The 16702-nt window shown below is 48.4% G+C and overlaps 1 protein-coding gene across 3 annotated transcripts in view; it reads left to right on the top strand.

Moving 5' to 3' along the window:
* The first annotated feature begins 2670 nt into the window (after window positions 1-2670).
* KIAA0513 (KIAA0513 ortholog) overlaps window positions 2671-16702 on the top strand; it is a 91992-nt gene continuing 77960 nt past the window's right edge. Inside the window, exon 1 of one of the 3 annotated variants that reach the window (XM_075118456.1) lies at window positions 2671-2763. The gene's annotated coding sequence lies outside the window, so the exon portion shown is untranslated. Of the gene's footprint in view, window positions 2764-4961; window positions 5030-16702 lie in introns of those variants that run through there. The other 2 variants (XM_048816322.2, XM_048816323.2) reach the window with 2 other exon arrangements.

Raw genomic sequence — 16702 nt, 5'->3', positions numbered from 1 at the left:
AAGCATGGAGAAAGACACTCTGCATTCATTCATTGAGGAGGTACCTGGATGGGTGGGATGCTTCATGAACAACTGGTGTCCTGGCTCCTTGGGGCTACCAGGTGCTGCAAAAGATTGAATTTTGGGGGTGAGAATCCACTTTATTAGCTCAGAAAGGTAACTATTATTAAGTGTAGGCCCTAATTTGCATTGAATTACTTTGTTTGGAATGTAACGATTTGTTTCCGTCACTCACGCTTGTTCTGATTTGAATCTCTGCTCTTTCTTAAATACATTTTGTTTTGTTTTACTATCATTGAACTTGGGCACTGTGCGCGATCCAGGCGTGGTGGGCTAAGGTGAAACTGGTAAACTGCGGGAGACTGCTTCTTTGGGAACAAGAGGATGTGGGATTTCTGTGGGTATCCAGTGATCAGGAGTTGGACACCACAGGGGCATTCTTTTTGAAGGGACTTGAGAGCTGGGGCGCATCTATTGTCAAGCTGCAAGGCAGGGATGGCATAGCCCAGAGGAGAGTGTTTGAAGAGGTGGATGGGCTGGTTGAATTAGGGAGCTAACAACCAGCTGGTACAGGCCAGCCTCCCTCATGTTGAAGGCAGCTGGTAACAAGGTGACTCACACTTCTGGGTATTCCAAGAAGTGTCATACCTGGGTTAGTGTTTGGGTTAGTACACAGGCCAGTTACTGGGGTGGATATTTTTTTTTTAATGCCATGGGTGGGGTGGTAGACATCAATTCTTGGGCAATTCCATTTTACAGCTTTCCATTTTACGGCCAGAAAATGAGTGTCAGACTCTGATCAGCAGGATGGAATTACAGGATTATAGACACAGGCTTAGTCTAATCTTTCCTGCATGTGCAATATATTTATTATTGCACTCCTAAAATACAGAGAACGCTATGTGGTAGAGACCTTAAGCAAGACGAATGTGCCTAGGGCTGTATGCTGAATTGCTTCATCGCCATTTCTGTTGGCTTATAAACATCAAAACCCATACTGGTAAATCAAAACAGGAGCTGTGGGATCTGCCTTTAGCTCTCTCTACAAACTGCCAATGTAGAGGATTCAGAAAATGGGGCGGGTTGAGCACTGCTGTACATATCTTCTGCAGACTTGGTCTTAAGGTTTACCGATTCAAAGGAGAAATGATATAATCAAATGTATCCAGCTGCATAGAGAGAGCAAGCTGACTAAACCAGAATAGCTTTCACAGGAGTAAAACTGCACAAATACGTCACGCTATGTTCAATACTTTAAATGGACATTGGAAGGTAATTTAGCTCTAAAATGTAGCTGATATAAGAGCTCTTACAAAATCTAATTACCAAAAATGTTTCCATGAAATGTTTTTTGGTGGTTTAGATTTCCCCCAGTGTGCTTGCAACCCAAACATTACACTGAGCTATTAGACCACCAGATCCAGAAGGTGAAACTGACATCTATTTTTAGTGTCCAAGATGAATGCAGTAGGAAGAGTAGTGCCCTACCCCCATTTGGGAGATGGTGGGACAGTAAATTAGATATTTATTTACATAATGCCCCGTAGGCATGCATCCTGCTTTTCTTTTTTTTAAAGACAAGTTTGCAATCTACACAAAAAAATAGTGGTTTCAATAAAATTCTAATCATCTCAGGTATTATTAATGCTGGGTAAGGAACTTTAGTTCTCTGCTTTTTAATCAGCCAGCCATCCCTTAATTAAAATAGTGCACCTTTAGAAAAAAGTTTACTACACAGGGAAGAAGAAATTCTAGGGACCACATCTGCGATCCACTAATGAACAAGTTGTCAGGCTGAACTCTCGGAACGCTGCTCTCTCTAAGCACAGGGACCAACTAGAAAAGCCTGGGTTTGTTTGGAAAAGCAAGAAGCACTTTTCTGAGCAGAATCAGCTAAAGAAGTTCTTAATAAATTAAATAAAGCTCAGAACAACCTGTTCCTAGTTCTCCAGTGCCAATGGCCTTTGCTTATCTCACTTTAAAAGCTACAGCAAGGTCTACTGAATTACAGAAAAGAGGAGGGAGCGTGGCATGTTGATCTTACTTCACCTGAATCTAGATTTTCAATAAACCAGTGAAGCTAAACTCTATAACTGAGCAGGGGAAGGCCTGTAACGTTGCAGCACAGGCCCCAACCAGTGAGACAGGGGAAGGGGGTGTGGATAAAGCTACAGCAGGGAGCTGAGCGGGGAGACCAGTGTTTGTAATCAGTGGGGGTCTGATGTGGGGGCAGAGAGGGGAGGGAAGCAGGGAAGTACTGTAGTGCTGCAGGGCAGTAGGGGAGCCCCTGGGGCACTGCAGGGCAGGGCTGAGATGGGGTCGGGGGAGCCCGTGGGGCGCTGTGGGGCGGGGGTGGGGGGAGCCGTGGGGCGAGGCAGGGCTGAGATGGGGTCGGGGGAGCCCGTGGGGCGCTGTGGGGCGGGGGTGGGGGGAGCCGTGGGGCGAGGCAGGGCTGAGACGGGGTCGGGGAAGCCCGTGGGGCGCTGTGGGGCGGGGGTGGGGGAGCCTGTGGGGCAGAGCTGGGTTGGGGGGGGTGCACCCTGCGCAGGGGGACTGCAGGCGGCGCCGGCCGAGCTCGTCCGGGGGCAGGCCAGGGAAGCCGAAGCCCCGCCCCCCATGGGGAAGCCCCGCCCCCCAGCTGGGCGCGCCCCCCGCCCCGCCCATCTCACGTGGCGGCAGGTTCGCCGCCTGCGGCCCCGGGCTCGGAGTCTGCGCGGTGCTGGCGCTGCGAGCGGGGCGCGGAGGCCGGGCCCAGGCGGCTGCGTGAGTGCGGGGGGCGCAGGGACCTCGGGGGCGCTGTGCACGGGGGGGTGCTGTGCACAGTGGGGAGCCCGGGGCGCTGTGCACGGGGGGGGCGCTGTGCACGGGGGGAGGTACGGGGGGGTGCTGTGCACAGTGGGGAGCCCGGGGCGCTGTGCACGGGGGGGGCGGGGGAGCCCGGGGCGCTGTGCACGGGGGGAGGTACGGGGGGGCGCTGTGCACGGGGGAGGGCGGGGGAGCCCGGGGGGGGCCGCTGTGCACGGGGGGAGGTACGGGGGGGGCGCTGTGCACAGTGGGGAGCCCGGGGCGCTGTGCACGGGGGGGGGAGCTGTGCACGGGGGGGCGGGGGGCGCTGTGCATGGGGGGAGGTATGGGGGGGCGCTGTGCACAGTGGGGAGCCCGGGGCGCTGTGCACGGGGGGGGCGGGGGGTGCTGTGCACGGGGGGGGCGCTGTGCACAGTGGGGAGCCCGGGGCGCTGTGCACGGGGGGGGCGCTGTGCACGGGGGGAGGTACGGGGGGGTGCTGTGCACAGTGGGGAGCCCGGGGCGCTGTGCACGGGGGGGGCGCTGTGCACGGGGGGAGGTACGGGGGGGTGCTGTGCACAGTGGGGAGCCCGGGGCGCTGTGCACGGGGGGGGAGCTGTGCACGGGGGGGCGGCAGCGGGCTGTGGGGAGGATTTTCAGGGGTTCCCCCCCCGGGCAGGCACCTTGGACACCGGTGTCGGGGCGTGTGCCGGGCCCCGGCAGTGGGAGCCCTTTGCACGATGCCGGTGGCTGTGCGGTGGCTCTCCGGTGACGGCATCATGCGAGAGGGAGGTGATGGGCAGGGGACCCCGGGGGTCTGGCCCCCTCATCCCCGCGGGGCAGACGGGAGCTGTAGGAGGCGTGTCCCGGGGGGAGGTGGGGGTGTGGCCCCCTTGTCCCTGCTCTGGCATGACTTGCGGGGAGGCGGGGAGGCAGGACGGGTTCGGGCAGGGCCCACTTGCAGTTGGAACCAGAGAGGTGTGTAGCTTCCAGTCCCTTGCGGCTGGGGAGAGCGGGGCACTGGGTGCAGGTGACATGCCCTGTAGTTGTCTAGGCAAACCTTAGGAAAGCAGGAGCTGGACCTTGTGGGTCTCTGCATTTCTTCACACTTCTCCACCCGGTTAGCTGCGCTGGAGGTGACTGTCCCCTGGAACGGAGGTGGGGGTCTAACATGGCATAGAATATTACAGAGCCCAATGGAAACGGGTGCTGCTCATAGCTAGACGCTTCCGTTACAGAGAGAGGTTTCTTCCTGGGTAGCAAGCCACAGAAAGTGGGTTTCCCCAGTGACTACCAGCACTAAAGCAATTGAATGGTGGGTACAAGTGCTGAATCCAAACAAGGTTTGAATGCAAGGTCGGTGTACCCTTAGGGGATGTTTGCGTGGCAGCTAGGGGTGACTCTCCCAGCCCAGATGGACAGACTTGCACCAGTAGGGCTTGAGCCAGTGCGCTAAAAATAGCGTGGGCCTCGTGGCTCCAGTGGAGACTCTGGCTAGCTCACTTGAGCTCCGATCCCGGCAGTTGGGTGGGCTTGAGAGCCTACGCTGCCACATCCACATTGCTCGTTTTAGCATGTTCACTTGCGCCTCAGTTGGGTTCTGTCTTCCCACCCTGAGAGCCACAATCCCAGTTGCAATGTAGACACACCTTTAGCTGTGTGCTCTTTTCTAGGGGGGACTTGCATGGGGTTTCCTCATATGAATCAGTGCTTGATTTGATACAGTAAAGTCCACTGTGCCACTGGATCTTCATGTAATAGACCCAGACTGGAGGCAGATTCATATTTAAGAGTGTCATAAAAATAAAGGGAAGGGTAACCACCTTTCTGTATACAGTGCTATAAAAATCCCTCCTGGCCAGAGGCAAAACCCTTTCACTTGTAAAGGGTTAAGAAGCTAAGATAACCTCGCTGGCACCTGACCAAAATGACCAGTGAGGAGACAAGATACTTTCAAATTGGGAGTGGGGGGTGGGGGGGAACAAAGGGTTTGTCTGTCCGCTTGATGCTTTTGCCAGGAACAGATCAGGAATGCAGTCTCAGAACTTCTGTTAGTTAGTAAGTAATCTAGCCAGAAATGCATTAGATTTCGTTTTGTTTAATGGCTGGTAAAATAAGCTGTGCTGAATGGAATGTATATTCCTGTTTTTGTGTCTTTTTGTAACTTAAGGTTTTGCCTAGAGGGATTCTCTGTGTTTTGAAGCTGACTGCCCTGTAAGGTATTTACCATCCTGATTTTACAGAGGTGACTCTTTTACCTTTTCTTTAATTAAAATTCTTCTTTTAAGAACCTGATTGATTTTTCATTGTTCTTAAGATCCAAGGGTTTGGGTCTGTGTTCACCTGTAGAAATTGGTGAGGATTTTTATCAAGCCTTCTCCAGGAAAGGGGGTTTAGGGCTTGGGGGGATATTTTGCGGGAAGACGTCTCCAGGTGGTCTCTTTCCCTGTTCTTTGTTTAATACTCTTGGTGGTGGCAGCATAGGGTTCAAGGACAAGGCAAAGTTTATACCTTGGGAAAGTTTTTAACCTAAGCTGGTAAGAATAAGCTTAGGGGGTCTTTCATGCAGGTCCCCACATCTGTATCCTAGAGTTCAGAGTGGGGAAGGAACCTTGACAAAGAGTTTCCAGGTTTAGCACAGTGAAATTCAATTTATTTTTAGCTAAGAAGCTTTCTAAAAAAATAAATTAGCCATAACTAGCCTTTTGGCACCGCACAACTGTGGCTTTGTTTTCACAAAGACCTTTCATTCCTAATTACTGTTAATTCCTACAAAGTGCCTCTGACTGTCCAGATGATCGGATCTTCTCTCTGTTAGTTCCATGCTCTGACAACTTTCTGTAGGCGGCGGTAAAGGGAGGATCCCAGACGCTACAACTTGTAGTTCTTAGATATTTAGTAGTAGCAAAAAAATCAATTGCGCAATTAAACAATAATAGAATACCATTTAAATATTTTTTGATGTTTTCTACATTTTCAAGTATATTGATTTCAGTTACAACACAGAACGCAAAGTTTACAGTGCTCACTTTATATTTGTTTTTGATTACAAATATTTGCACTGTAAAAAACAAAAGAAATAGTATATTTCAATTCAGCTCATACAAGTACTGTAGTGCAATCTTTGTAATGAAAGTTGAACTTACAAATGTAGAATTATGTACAAAAAATAACTGCATTCAAAAATAAAACAGTGTAAAACTTTAGAACCTAGAAGTCCACTCAGTCCTACGATTCAGTCAATCACTCAGACAAACAAACTGTGTTCCAATTTGCAGGAGATGATGCTGCCAGCTTCGTGTTTACAATATCACCTGAAAGTGAGAACAGGTGTTCTTATGGGACTGTTGTAGCCGGTGTTGCAAGGTATTTATGTGCCAGATATGCTAAAGCTTCATATGTCCTTTCATGCTTCAGCCACCATTCCAGGATACATGCGTCCATGCTGATGACGGGTTCCGCTCGATAACAATTCAAAACAGAGTGGATTGATGCATGTTCATCATCTTAGTCAGACGCCACCAACAGAAGGTTGATTTTCTTTTTTGGTGGTTCTGGTTTTGTAGTTTCCGCATTGGAGTGTTGCTCTTTTTAGAGTTCTGAAAGCACGCTCCACATCTCGTCCCTCTCAGATTTTGGAAGGCACTTCAGATTCTTAAACCTTGGGTCGAGTGCTGTATCTATCCTTAGAAATCTCACATTTGTATCTTCTTTGCATTTTGTCAAATCTGCTGTGAAAGTGTTCTTAAAATGAACGTGTGCTGAGTCATCATCTGAGACTGCTGTAACATGAAATTTATGGTAGAATGCGGGTAAAACAGAACAGGAGACACACAATTCTCCCCCAAGGAGTTCAGTCACAAATTTAGTGCATAATTTTTTTTTAACAAGCATCATCAGTATGGAACCATGTCCTCTGGAATGGTGGCCGAAACATGAAGGGGCATATGAATGTTTAGCATATCTGGTATGTAAATACCTTACAACGCCAGCTACAACAGTGCCATGTGAACACCTGTTCTCACTTTCAGGTGACATTGTAAATAAGCAGGCAGCATTATCTCCCATCAATGTAAACAAACTTGTTTGTCATAGTAATTGGCTGAACGAGAAGTAGGACTGAGTGGACTTGTAGGCTCTAAAGTTTTCCGTTGTTTTGTTTTTGAGTGCAATTACATAGCAAAAAAAATCTACATTTGTAATTTACACTTTCATGATAGAGATTGCACAACAGTACTTGTATGAGGTGAATTGAAAAATAGTATTTTTATCACAGTGCAAATATTTGTAATAAAAAAATATAAAGTGAGCACTGTACACTTTGTATTCTGTGTTGTAATAGAAATCAATATATTTTAAAATGTTGAAAAACATCCAAAATATTTAATAAATTTCAGTTGGTATTCTGTTGTTTAACAGTGCGATTAATTGCAATTCATTTTTTTAATTGCAGTTAATTTTTTTTTTAGTTAATTGTGTGAGTTAACTGCGATTAATCTACTACCCTAATATTTAGCAGTAATCTGGGGCTAAGTGCTTTTTTTATGACACTTTTATACTGGAAAAAGCCCTAGTGTAGATGCAAATATACTGGCAAAACTGCAGTTTTATTGGTATGGTGTGTTTCACTTGGAGGGCGGGGGTGTGGGGAATCTGGAATAAGTGATACGAGCAAAAATGCAAAAACACCCACACTAGGTAATGCTTTGCTGATACACTATGCCAGATTCCTATGCTGGCAAAGCACTCCTAGTGTAGACATAGCTTTAGTTTTCTTGGGTAATTGGTATAAGCTATACCAGGAAGAGCACTTTTTTGTGGTGATGTTTTTTTTTTGTGTGTGTGTGTGTCTGTGTGTGTGTGTGTCCCCTTCCAGGTCTAAGCTACATCTACACTCGGAGGGGCTTTCTGGTTGGCTAGAGTGGCAAAACTTAAGTGTAGACTAGGCCTGAATTTTGCGGAAATGACTTCAGGAGAAGCTGTCATGTTAGTCTTGTAACTTGCATTTTTTTTAAAATAGTGTAATACGTGCCAGCGATGCTGCGGTTGAACTGATAGGTCGTTCTGCAGCTGCTGTGAGTGTGGACTGGAAATGGGGAGGGAGCGTTGGTTGGAAAGTTTGCCTGCTCTTCAGGGTTGAATTTTGTGGAAGTGTTCTGGAGGGGCGGGAAGAGGAGTACAGTTTGTGCTGGTTGGGAAAGAGAGAGAAGGGGTGGATTTAGGCTCCACAGCTGTTAGGGACTGATGCATGTTGGTGGTTCTTTTATTTTACAGTTCCCCCAGAAGTACCGATCCGAATTGGGGACCCATTCTGCTAAGTGTTGTCCTCAGAAAGAAACAGGGCTTCTGCTCTAGAGAATTTAATATCTTAAGCCTTGGCACTGCAATCTGAGATATCCCTGAATGCCTGTACTGAGGTCTGTTGACTCCGCTGGGACTCAGTGCAGGTGTATAGGTTTCCCCCGTAGAACACCTTGCAGGATCAAGCCCTAAGGCATGATGTACAGTAACAAATACTTCCTTCTCAGCTTGGTTAAGCCTTTACTTGGAAGTGGTTAAGGGAGACTGAGATGGGCAAATTGCAAATTAGTTGAATGTTTTTAAGCTCTGGAATGCTGACCTGAAAGTGCCTTGCCTTGCCCTGCAGTGGTGTCACAAGACAGTTCTATTGTGACTTGTGCTTTCACAGGGCCAGGGGGAATGTCTCTGAAATAGACCTGTCATGTGGATTTTAGATACATACAGTTACAACTGTACAGACATGCTGTTTGCACATACTGTGCTGTATAATTAGAGTAACAGGAGTTATCTGAAAAAATACAGTGATGTTTCACTAATGTTTCTGACATCAGGATATTGCTGTTTATTTGACTTCATTTCGCAACTGTTTATCTGTGTATGGTCAGAATAATTTAGACACTGTGACGTTCCCCTGGTGTTATCTGGACCAGTGGTCTGCTAGGCATCTCCAATCCTTGACTCTGGGAGCCAGCCTTGGCCTGCTCTGCTGTGAGAACCCCCACTCCTGGGCTGTTCACGCACAGCCTCTGGCATGTAAGCTGCTTGGATTATGCTACCGAATGACACAGGCCAATATCTCCAGTCCCAGACACAACCGTAGGAACCTCCGTCTTGCAGAGTCCAGTTATGCTCGCAGGACGCTACAAGCTTATATGAGTTCGTCAGTTTAACAAAGAAATTGATATGCACCAGGCTTGTTATCCCCAGGGGAGTCTCTGACACGCTTCAAACCAAATGCACTGCTTCAGGTAGAATAAACAAATGTATTAACTACAAAAGATAGATTTTAAGTGATTATAAGTCAAAGCACAAGTAGTTGGATTTGGTCAAATGAAATGAAAGCAAAACTCATTCTAAGCTGATCTTAACACTTTCAGTGCCCTTACAAACTTAGATGCTTCTCACCACAGGTTGGTTGGTTGCCCTTCAGTCAGGCTCTCCCCTTTGATCAGCACTTCAGTCGCTTGGTGGTGGTGTCTGTAGATGGAGGTGGAAGAGAGAGGAAGAGCATGGCAAAGTCTTTCCCTTTTATCATGTTCTTTCTTCCCTCTTGGCTTTGCCCCCCCCCCCCCCCTTCAGTGTCAGGTGAACATTACCTCATTGTAGTCCCTGAGTGACCAAGGGAAGGTGGGGAGGAAGGGATGACTCAAGAGTCCAACAGATCCTTTGTTGCTGGCTAGGCCAGTGTCCTCTGTTCCTGTGAGGCTGGGCTGGCTTTGTCCCATACGTGCCCTGACCAGGTGTGAACTGCCCCTCTGCTCTTGGAGAGTTTTTACCCGGTCTTGTGTTAAGCCGTGAGGACACATTTTCAGCCTCATAACTATATACATGAAATTACACCCTATAACATTATTATAACAACAATGCTCAGTGCATCATGAGCCTTCCAAAGACACCTGACGTGACAAACTTTTGCATTGGATACCACACAGTCATATTGTAAGGATGAACATGGGGGTGCAGGATGTTCTCCCGAGATACAGTGTGTCACAGACACTTAGACTGATGTTGTTTGAAGTGTATTGAGGTTGTTTTTATAAAACATCTCACAGGATGAGTACTTATGGAAATGAGGTCCCTGCTGTTGGCTTCGGACAAGTATAACATGGGCAGGAGCTATGCAAGTCTTCATCTCTCTCTGCAGATGCACCTCAGTCCCCACTTGTTGTATCTCTGCAATTCTGGTCTTTGATTTCAATAATGGCTAATCCTTACGGAAGCTGGGTGCCTCCTCTCAGGTGATCGGCACTTTCAGCTCCTACTGAATCTATATGGGAGCCAAGGGAACTTATCACCTTGCAGTATGGTAGAGCGGAGGACTGAAAGCTTAATTCTCCTGGGAATCCTTAGGTTGCTGGTTCAGCTCTGGATTGAAGGAACTGGCTTTGCGGGAGGGATAGCTCAGTGGTTTGAGCATTGGCCCGCTAAACCCAGGGTTGTGAGTTCAATCCTTGAGGGCGCCATTTAGGGATCTGGTGCAAAAATTGGGGATTTGTCCTGCTTTGAGCAGGGGGTTGGACTAGGTGATCTCCTGAGGTCCCTTCCAACCCTGATATTCTATGATTCTGTGGGACCCCACAGCTCTGCCAGTGCACTTCAATCCTGCCCTGCAGCACTCTTGTTGTTCTCGTCTTTGGGCAGTCTCTCTTGAACACTTAGTTGTGTGGGCGAATTTCACCTTTTTCTAAGTGACGGGAACATAGAAACATCTTCTTCTGAAGTGTTCTCAGCCCCCCCCAAAAAAAAAAAAGTCACTTTCCCAAATTATTTAGAAAATTGTTGCCTGTTTGAAATAGTGATGATAAAACAATTCTTCCTGCTGAGTTTGTTTATGAGAGTTTGACAAATCTGGAAGGAAATGCTCTTTGGAGAGATTGCTCCCTTTGCTGCTGGGCCAAGTGGTTTTCAAATATTAAATCTGAGTGCCGCAGCATGGTTCATTAGAGACAAGGGCATTAATAATAGATTGTTAAAATGAGTAAAGCAGGAGTGCAGCTAGGGTGTTTTTTTTTTCCCCTAAGAGAAGTGTAGTCGCTTTGGAGCTACTAATCTGAAGAAAAGCAATTCCTTTTGGCTTCTGTTTTAGTTGTTTATACACATTGCTGCATCCTTTCTCTTATTTCCCTCTACTGAAAGGTCCTTTGCTTCATGCTGAGCCCAGTACTTTATCAATTCTCTGCTAATAGACCACTGGTTGTCCCCAACAGTGATTGGGGCACCCTTGTGCTGGATGATGTGAAATGACACCATAGACCAAGGGTGGCCAAACTTATTGGCCCTCTGAGCCACACACGACGATCTTCAGAAGTTGGAGAGCTGGAGTGTGCCTGCCGGGACTCGGGGCTTCAGCTGTGTAAGGTGCGTCTGTCGGGGCTGAAGCCCTGAGACCTCCTTCCCCGCTAGGCAGAAGCCAGTGGCGACGTGTGTGGGGTGGGGGGGCGGGTACCCCTCGCCCAGATTTCTGCCGGGGTTTGCTGGCCCCGCTCAGTCACATGGTGCCGCAGGGCCGCTTCCCTGCATGACAGCAAACAGTTGGGAGCTACAGGGAGGCCCACTGCTTTTGCTGTTGCCTCTCCCCTTGGAGCTAAAGCAGCAGCCCCTCCCTTCAGCTCCCAGCTAACACCTGCGAGTTACAGGGAGGGACCACTGAGGATAAGAGGGGGGGCATGACTCAAACGGTGGGGGAGCTTTAAATCAACCCCCCCAGCAGGCACCAGTCATCTCTGGCAGAAGCCCCGTAGCCTCATCACTCCACTGCAGGATAGAAGCCCTGAGCTTTCCCCCGCAGTGTGGTAGGTGGAGGATGGAGGGGGAGCCCCCCAAGCTGCACTTCAACTGCAAAAGAGCCACGAGCAGCGGTTTGGCCACCCCTGTGATAGAGGGTTGCTGTCCCAAAGAGGTTACGCTCTAAATCAGGGACAGGCAAACTTTTTGGCCTGAGGGCCACATTGGGTTTCGGAAATTGTATGGAGGGCCGGTTAGGGGAGGCTGGGCCTGTGTCCCCACCCCTCCTTGCGTCTCGCCCCCTGACGGCCGCACCCCTCCGCGGGACCACTGCCCCATCCATCTTCCCCGCCGCCCCATCCAACCCAACTCTCCTTCCTGACCCCCCCCCCCCCGGGACCACTGCCCCCACCCAACCCCCCTGTTCCCCACCCTCTGACCGCCCCGACCCCATTCACACCCCTGACCACCACCCTGAACTCCCCTGCCCTCTATCCAACCCTCCCTGCCCCCTTACCGTGCAGCACAGAGCACCGGTGGCCAGAGCGTTGCCCAGCTGCCCAGAGCATTGCACCAGTGCAGTGTAGTAAATCGCTCTCCGTAACTGCTACCAGTAGCACCTTCCTACACGGAGCAGTTTAATATACTACACCGGCAGCATGGAGTGCTGAGGCTGCGGGGGGAGAGGCCGGGGGCTAGCCTCCCAGGTCAGGAGCTCAGGGGCCGGGCAGGAGGTGGATGTGGCCCACGGGCCATAGTTTGCCCACCTCTGCTCTAAATAGATGGGACGGGCAAAGATTGGCAGGGCAAAGGGGGGGGCGGAAAGTGGTGAAGTGGCTTGCCCGTTGTCTCGCGGTAGGTGGCTGGCAGCTGGGAATACAACGCAGGTTACTCAAATCCTAGCCTTGTGCCCTCGCCACTGGGCAGTATGCCCCTCATCTTTTTAATTCATAACAAACCTATTTGATGGTGGGCATGGCATGCTCGTAAAGATGCATTTGGTCCACTGTCTGGTTTAAACTCCCTTGCAGCCAATGGAGCTTACCCTAGGGATGAATGTGGCCTTGTTAATTTGGAAATGTTATTTAATCGGGCATGTGAAGCTTTAAAGCAAGATCCCGAGTCTTGTTTTTGAAAGCCAATTGTGTCATGCAGGGAAAGGGAAGCTTTAAATCGTGCAGGGTGCGGTGTATCAGCAAGCTTATTTTCAAATAAATTTGTTAGTCTCTAAGGTGCCAAAAGTACTCCTTTTCTTAATGCCTATTGCGTATCTCCCCCAGAAGAAGGAAGTGACAGGAATGCCAGCACCAGATCTTGTTGAAGAGAAGTGAGAGATTTGCTGAAGAAAAACCGGTTTGTTCTTGTAGCAGTATAGTGGTTTGGCCAGTCAAGTTTCACGCTGTGCAAAATCTTGCATGACATGGTTTCTTTTTTCTTGTCTATGAAACCAACAGAGAGACCTGTCAGAGTAATTCTGCTGGGCTGACATTGCTACAGATGCCAAGGGACAGGCAGATTAAATTGTTTACCAAGATTTTTCTTCCTCTTCCTCAAAGTAAATACTTTAAAACCAAGTGACATTGCTAGCCTGTTTGGCAGCTCTGGAATCTGAATTCGTTTCCTCCTGCACAGAACAGATGCAGCAAGGACAGTGCAAACCTCCCTCAGGCTGCCCCTTCAACCTGAACTTGGATAATTCACTTTCCATGCCAGGAATGGTGTTGATGGCAATACTGGCATTTGTGACAGCGACTTCTGTGTTGAATCCCACCAATTTATATCTCCCAGGCCAGCAAATAGCCATTAGATGGTAAAGACTTTTTAACTGGTACTAACCTAGTTTGTATTTGAACTTGTGATGGATAGTGGAAAGGTTCCCAGACCCCTCAATATAAGACTAATAAAAGTCTCGGAGGTTGAAGGATGTGCGGGTTAAGATGTTTTGCTATTCAAATACACATAGTCTGACCGTAAGCATGTAACCCAGTTTGACTGTCTGTTACCTTGGCCTGTAATTTGCAGCATTGCTGTTCCTGTGCAGAGGCTGGAGCTTTCCTTTGATACAGAAACCGCATCAAATTATGTTCTTTGGATTAGGTTTGCATGCCCTGAGGCATTGCTGAGAGAGAGGTTTTCATCAAGTTAATTCCCACCCCCTTATTGCAGGGAAACAGACTGATATCAAACCGTTATAAAATTTATTTAAAAAATACATTATACGCAAGAGCTGTGACGCTTGAATTAAAAAAAGAAAAGATAAGTGTAGGCGCTTGGAGTAGCAGCTTTGTTAATCCCCCCCCCCCCGTGTGTTGTCACTGGCTCAAATCCTAGCCTAGTAACTAGACCATCCAATGGTTGGAATGCATTGTTGCAGCCTGTCACCCTTTGAATGAGATCAGCACTCCCAGCAGGACTGAAAAGTAACTGTGGCAGCCCATCTAGAGCTGCAGGGCAAATTTAAGAACAGAGGAGGCGGGTATGTAAGTAAGATGCAGTAGCAAGCTCTGCCGAGCAAGCCTCATCCAACCCTTCGCCAGCTAATGGTGGTTATCGCGTTTTCTTCTGTGCCTTTGCACCGTTGGACGTATCTTGCTGTTTGCGCTGCAGGAAAAAAACAACCCTCTATTTGTTAGAACAAAACCTTTCCGGACCAAGACCAGGTGGGTCCTTGGCTCCTGATCGTGAATCCGCAGCTTGCCTTGTGTTGAAAGCATTAAAGATCACTAACTGTCAGAGAAATAAAGTTCCCATTGTTTCACTGGATAATTTCTTCTGAAAGCCCTGCGCTGGAGGCTGTGCAGAGATTAGTCTGTAGACCTTGCATCTGCTGCATTGTCCGTTAATGCTCCGCCTAAAGATGCAGGTTTGCCACAGCACAGTCAAGCTAGTGGAATTCTGAGCTATCCTGGAGCATTGCAAATTGGTTGATGCGGTTAGTATTTGTTTAGTGCTAGCAGCGTGCTGGATAGGCCCCTCACAAATATTGATCGTCCCTGTCCCCAAAGAGCTTCTAAAACGTGTACCCATTCTGCCATCACACGGGAGTCACAGGCAGAGTCTTCCAAGTTCAAAACTGGTAGCCTAGCCACTGGTCCATAATGCTGTTAGCCCTGGCTGCAGTTCTGCAGGGGGGGCTAATCATACAGCATTAGTTACTTCTCTGCAATAGCTGGGACGTTCATTGCAAGTTAACTGCAATTTGCAATGTGTCACTGAACAAGCAATGAAAAAAGCAGGAAATGCATCATACATTCACTTTGTTTGTTGTTTTTCACAGTTGTATTTTGAATTATTCATGGTGCTCTGTTCAAGGTTAGCTGGGAAGCAAAAGTGATCCCTGTAAACTGTTTATGTGGAGGGGTTATTGGTGTGTAGACTTTTAAACGTACGCAGATGAATTGCAGATGACACCATGTGCTGCACACATCTGCTGGCTGTCCTCCGAGATGGGCAGTTCAGTAGACAGGACAAATAACCCTTGTGAACTGCCAGAAGAGGCTAAAGGTTCAGAGAAAGTTGTGCGAAGAGGTGTTTGATACTTACGGGAGTTGGGTTACCTGGAATGAAAACTGCAATTGAAATCTCTTGCTGAGGATATTTCAGTAGGTTCCAGTCCTCCAGGCCACTCCACAGATTTCTGCCCACGTACAAAGCAGCTTGCCAGGATCAGACCTTAGCATGGAACAATGCATATGGGGGAAGAGGGAATATAAAGGTTCCAGTGAAGAGTTGATTACAGTATATAAGTACCTTCATTGAAAGAAGATACCAGGTACTAAACTAAAGGGATGTTTAATCTAGCAGAGAAGGGCAGAACAAGAATCAATGGCATGAAGTCAGCCAAATTCAAATTAGAAATTAGGTCCAGTTTTTTAGCAGGGAGGGTGATAGACCAAGGGAACAAACTAGCAAGGGAGGTGGTGAATTTTCCATCTCTTGGTGTCTTCAGACCAAGATCTGGATGTCTTTCTGGAAGATACACTTTAGCCCAACACAGATTATTGGGCTCGGTACAGTCCATGAAAGGGTGTGCTTTTGTCTGTTTCCCGGAGCTTCAGGGATGTGCATGTGCAATGTTCTTTTGATGACCATCATTCCTGTGGTTAGACTGTGTGCAGCTGAACGCAATCAAGTCTGGGGAGGAATTCCACTACAGGGGTCCACTCGCAGAGGCTGTGCTCCAGGTATCTGGTGGTCTACACCTGGATCTCTGCTCTCCACAGGATTGTCCCAATGGTGTATGGTGGTTGGGGAGGTTGAGAGAGTCTCTGAGTAGCCAGGTCCCATTGTAAGGACTTAACAGGGTAGGACCAGTTGTAGTGTATTTGTATGGCACTAACGCTTAGAAGCCTGGCCATGGGCCAGGCACCCTTTGTGCTAGGTGCTGTACAAACACAGAACAAAAATTCCCTGCCCTAAAGAGCTTACTGTCTCATTAACAAGGATTCGAAGGCCAAGCCATTGAGTTCATTTCTGAAGCAAGCAGGGAGTCAGGGGTGTGTCACTGAGGGCGGGTATGAAGTGTTTGCATTGGCCCATCATTGCTTCCGCGCTCTCCAGTGACTTCAGCTGCTCTGTGATGGCTGCACGCTGAAAGAGGTTTGCAGTACTCTTATCTGGAGGTAGAGAGACACTGGATCATGGTGCCTCAGTCCTCTCATCTGAGACAGTCTCCTGCCAGTTGGAGATGCAAGAAAGCCTGCAACAGTTTGCATGTACACGTGTAGTGAGGAGTTCATCGTGACCCCGACAGTCATTGATCCAGTGCCTGCCGTCGGTGTGGTTAAAGCATTGGCAAGTTCCCCTTCTTGCTGACATAGACTTCAGGCAGCAAAGGCAGGAGCAAAGCCAGCTGATCATGATTCATGTGAACTTCACACTTACAGAAAGTGTCAGGCTGGTGAGAAGAGGTGAACAGAATTAGCAAAGATGTAACCTTGTGCGTGTAGAGAAAGCAACCTTTCTGCCCTGAATGCACCACTGGGATCTTGCCGAGTTCTTTTTAGCATCTGTCTGAGCTGCTGCATTCTATGGAGTCATCAGCTGTTCTCTTCTGTTAATGAGCTGAGCAGTGTCTGTTAATAGGCATCCCTCTCCTGTGGCATTTGCTCTTTTCTCTTTGTTGAGTGAGTTGCCTCTTTATAGCTAAAAAGAAAAGGAGTACTTGTGGCAC

Source organism: Caretta caretta, chromosome 12, assembly GCF_965140235.1.
Source record: "Caretta caretta isolate rCarCar2 chromosome 12, rCarCar1.hap1, whole genome shotgun sequence".
NCBI lineage: Eukaryota > Metazoa > Chordata > Testudines > Cheloniidae > Caretta > Caretta caretta.
Note: the sequence above shows the minus strand (reverse complement) of the source record. Positions and strands in the feature narration are given on the sequence as shown.